We start from the raw sequence: 4631 nt of genomic DNA on the forward strand, positions 1-4631 counted from the left end.
GAAAATCCCAAGATATTCTATATGTATATCAATGGGAAGAGGATAATCAGGGAAAGAGTAAGGCCGATGATGGACCAAGGGGGCAATCTATGGGTGGAGCCAAAGGACATCACTAGAGTGTTGAATGAATACTTCACGTCCGTCTTCACCCAAGAGAATGAGGATAAAGGTATTGAACTCGGGGAGAGAGACTGCGAGGTTCGTAAGCAAACTGATATAGGGAGTGACAAGGTATTGGAGGTGTTGGCAGGCTTAAAAGTGGGCAAATCTCCAGGTCAGGATGATTTGTGTCCCAGACTGCTGAGGGAGGCAAGGGAGAAGATCGCAGGGGCTCTGACCCAAATTTTTAATTCCTCTCTGGCCACGGGGGAGGTGCCAGAGGACTGGAGAACAGCTAATGTGGTTCCGCTATTTAAGAAGGGTTGTAGAGATAAAACCAGGGAACTAGAGGCCAGTGAGTCTCATGTCAGTGGTAGGGAAACTATTGGAGAAATTCCTGAAGGAGAGTATCTATCTCCACTTGGAGAGGCCCTTCGGCCCATCGAGTCTGCACCAACACATGAGAAACACCTGACCTACCTACCTAATCCCATTTACCAGCACTTGGCCCATAGCCTTGAATGTTATGACATGCCAAGTGCTCATCCAGGTACTTTTTAAAGGATGTGAGGCAACCTGCCTCCACCACCTTCCCAGGCAGTGCATTCCAGACCGTCACCACCCTCTGGGTAAAAAAGATTTTCCTCACATTCCCCTAAACCTCCTGCACCTCACCTTGAACTTATGCCCCCTTTTGACTGACCCTTCAACTAAGGGGAACAACTGCTCCCTATCCACCCTGTCCATGCCTCTCATAATCTTGTAAACCTCGATCAGGTCGCCCCTCAGTTTTCTCTGCTCCAACAAGAACAACCCAAGTCTATCCAACCTGTCTTCATAACTTAAATGTTTCATCCCAAGCAACATCCTGGTGAATCTCCTCTGCACCCACTCTAGTGTAATCACATCTTTCCTATAATGTGGCGACCAGAGCTGCATACAGTACTCCAGCTGTGGCCTCACCAAGGTTCTATACAACTCCAACTTTTGTAATCTATGTCTCGATTGATAAAGGCAAGTGTCCCATATGCCTTTTTCACCACCCCACTAACATGCCCCTCTGCCTTCAGAGATCTATGGACACGCACGCCAAGGTCCCTTTGTTCCTCAGAACTTCCTAGTGCCATGCCGTTCATTGAATACTTCCTTGCCAAATTACTCCTTCCAAAGTGTATCACCTCACACTTTTCGGCATTAAATTCCACCTGCCACTTATCTGCCTGTTTGACCATCCCGTCTATATCTTCCTGTAGCCAAAGACACTCAACCTCACTGTTAACCACCCAGCCAATCTTTGTGTCATCCGCAAACTTACTAATCCTACCTCCCACATAGTCATCTATGTCGTTTATATAAATGACAAATAATAGGGGACCGAGCACAGATCCCTGTGGTACGCCACTGGACACTGGCTTCCAGTCACTAAAGCATCCTTCTGTCATCACCTTCTGTCTCCTACAACTAAGCCAATTTTGAATCCACCTTATCAAATTACCCTGTATCTCATGTGCCTTTGCCTTCTTTACAAGTCTCCCATGTGGGACCTTGTCCAAGGCTTTGCTTGAAATCCATATAAACTACATCAACTGCACTTCCCTCATCTACACACCTGGTCACCTCCTCAAAAAACTCAATATAACTTAGAAAATATTTTGTCTCATGTAATCTTCTGTATCCAAACTCGAGGACCCAACTCCGTACACTCTTCAGTGGAGAGGTACATTGTTGAGGAGAGATGGCCGGGCCCTTATAATATCCGGGTTGTTATAGTCTGGCTAAAACATTTTGAAAAGGTTACCTGGAGGATGGTGATATTCTCTGGTGGTTCCATTCCTTCAGGAAGAGTTAGATTATTTCTTCAGACCCACTTAAGGTTTTTATGAGACTTGTCTTTCTCAACCTCAAGTACGATTGATCATCTGAGGAGTATGCCTGATCTGGAATAGTCCCAAAAAGGAGCTAGGATTATAGTCCATTCAGCTCCACGCCCAAATAAATTGCACAAGTACAGAATGATCTAGAATTCAGAAATGCTCAAGGCCAAGAGCCAGTTACATAAGGTTAAAAAGATTAGCTTCAAGTAAATTTGGGAAGACCTAAGGAATTAGATTAAAGAGGGGTGCATGGTTGTTCAATATTTGAAAAAAAAGACTTGAATTTATATTGCACCTTTCATGTTTGAGTTGTCCAAAATCCCTTTACAGCCAATGAACTGCTTTTGAAGTGTAGTCACTGTTGTAATGTCAGGAACATGGCAGTCAATTTGTGACAGGAATTTCCCCACAAATAACCATGTGATAACGACCAGACAATCTTTACTCAGTGATATTGTTTGAGAGATAAATATTAGCCAGGACACTAGTGATAACGCCCCCTGCTCTTTTTGAATAGTACCATTGGATCTTTTACATCTACCTGAGAAAGCAGACAAGGCCTCGATTTAACTGAATGACAGGACTTCTGACAGTCCAGCATTCTCACAGTGCTGCACAGGTATCGACTAGAGTTTTGTGTTCAAGTTTCAGAATTTGGCTCAAATCTACAATCTTCTCAATCGTCTCACCGGTGAGAGCAGGACCAACTGAATTGGGGATGACACCCAATAATGCTTTCATAGAGGGTTCGTGGAACACCCTTAAGAGAATAATGCTGAGTTTATCTGTGATTAACAGGGGAAAACTCAGCAATAGTGACCGTAATAGAATTAGCAATTAACAATTAATTGACAAGAAAAAGATATTGCCATGAAGTCTACAGAAAGGCTAAGGGATCCACTGAGGCAAATATGAGGCATGCAGCTATAGGTTAAAATGGTGGGCAAACAGGAACCTGGAGAAAAGATGCTGCAGGAGAAAAAATGCAACAGCAATGTTTTTCAACCAGCTAAGAGGTAAGAGCCCTAAGGATGCAAAAGGAATTGAAACTGAAGGTGCAATAGCTCATACGTAATATAGGATAAACACCAACAAACATCTTTACCCAGAGAGTGGTGAGATTGTGGAACTCAATGCCAGAGGCAGTGGTTGAGGAAAATATCAAGATGTATTTAAGGAGAATCTAAATAAGTGTGTGAGGGCGTAAGGAATGGAACATTATGCCAACAATAAGATGAGGAAGAATGGGAGGAGGCTTGAGTGGGAGCAACATTGCCAAAATGGAATGGAAGGCCCACTAGGCTATTTCTGTGCCGAGAGTGGACAGCAGAGTGACCATAAAAGGAGTGGATCGGATTGATGCCAACAGCATGGAGTTTGATCCCTGATCTGGTGGGGTGGATTTGGGGCATGCCACCTCACCTTACCTGTGGTGGAGATCATGGCTCTGTGGGTCAGACGTGCCTTTGGGCAGAGAACTGAAGAAGAAGCAGGCCAAGATATGGAAGAGCAGGTGTGTGCCTGGACTGCATTATGTGGGAGCTTGTGGAAAATGAAACTTTCCAGGGTGAACACATCTGCAGTGGATATCTCTGTCTCGAATTTCTGCAGCTCAGGATCATTGAGCTGGAGTGTGAGATGGAGAAACTCCATCACCATAAGGGGTGGGGCACTACCAGAATAGTTTACTCTAGATTTCAGTCACACCTCCTGGAGAAGAGCCAGTTCAAAACAGGGTTGGTGTAACTAACATTATACAGAGTAAGGGAAACCCAATTGAGAAAGAGGACAAGGAACTGTAGAAACTGATCCTATCCAACAGGTACAACACCAACGATGTCCAACATCATGAACTGTTATCGCGTTTGTGGCACCTTATCCATTACCAGTCTCAGCCTACAAGGGACCAACACTCACTTTAGCTACTCGCTTCCTTTTTTTATATACCTGCAGAAGCTGCAGAAGCTTTTACTGTCTGTTTTTATAGTTCATGCCAATTTAGTCTCATTTTATTATTTCTCCCTCTTAAATATTTTTTAGTCATCCGCTCCTGCCTCCTAAAACGTTCCAAGTCTTTTGGCCGACGGCGAATCTTTGCAGACCATGCGCCTTTTCTTTCAATTTGTTAACATTCTTAACTTCCTTAGTGAGTGAGGGGAAAGTTATGAATAACAGTTCAAAAACAAGAATAAGGGAAAATAGTAGAGTAACATTCAGAAATTGTGCTTTCAGGAATAAAGATAAATGGAAAACTAAATGATGAAAAGCGATTAAACCTGGAGAATGAAATAAAAAATGTGAGTAAAACATTAGAACAGAAGGACATGTTAGGGTGTGTGTCCCACATAAGTGTTCTTTATATAACCAAACTTAGTATAAGAGGCAAACTGAATATATCGCAGGCACAAATTCAACTAGGAATGTAAGGCTCGGTAGCCATTAAGGGGTTCTATGGCTGGGAGAGTTTACAAGATGGGTATGTTTTAAAATGTCTCTTTTAGCCTAAGGTAAAAAAATGTCCTATAGAGGGGTGGGGCGGGGATGGTGATCTTACTAACTCTGCCCGAAGACAAGCCCACGTGATCTGGCCATCATGGGGAAAAAATAGCCCAAACAAAAACCTATTGAAAAACAAGTGACAATTTTCACACCTTGGAC

The sequence above is a fragment of the Cetorhinus maximus genome, chromosome 16 (assembly GCF_964194155.1).
Source record: "Cetorhinus maximus chromosome 16, sCetMax3.hap1.1, whole genome shotgun sequence".
NCBI classification, from domain to species: Eukaryota; Metazoa; Chordata; class Chondrichthyes; order Lamniformes; family Cetorhinidae; genus Cetorhinus; species Cetorhinus maximus.